Below are 570 nucleotides of genomic sequence, written 5' to 3' on the forward strand. Positions count from 1 at the left end.
TGGCACACGAGGCGCTGGTGAGAGTGGGAGGAAACACCCCCTTGGCAGGACAGACAGGACGTTCGAAGCTGGTATTTGTCTGCCCGAGACGTCCCCAAATGCCCAGTTGCAGGAGAAAGAGTAGAAACCGCAGCCCAAAGAGGCACCTCAGCCACGGCGGCTGAGAACTGGCCACCAAACTATTTACACTCCATCCAGGCACCCTGGTGCACGGCCCGGGCACACAGGGAGGCTGGGCACGCCTGGCTGAGAGCAGCAGGCAGCGACGGTGCCGCAGGGAAAAGGAGAGCATTCACCCTTTGGAAAGACCAGACGAGCGGCTCCAGAGCCCAAGACCCACACAGACAGGACGGACAGACAGGCTCAGCCCCACCAGCCGTCACGGGGAAAGAGGACAGGTGGAGGAGAACGCTGGCTGGGATCGATGTCTTTTATAAATAAGCTAAAGCTAATCAGAGTTTATTCACAGGGCCAGGGCTCCAAGACGTTGCCAGACTCAAAGTCTCAAGCCTGAAGCATGTCCCAAGCCTGCTGCGGAGGAGGCTGCATGGTCCGATCCCCTCCAGGTTC

This window comes from Fulmarus glacialis, unplaced genomic scaffold (assembly GCF_000690835.1).
Source record: "Fulmarus glacialis isolate BGI_N327 unplaced genomic scaffold, ASM69083v1 scaffold41108, whole genome shotgun sequence".
In the NCBI taxonomy this organism is placed as follows: Eukaryota; Metazoa; Chordata; class Aves; order Procellariiformes; family Procellariidae; genus Fulmarus; species Fulmarus glacialis.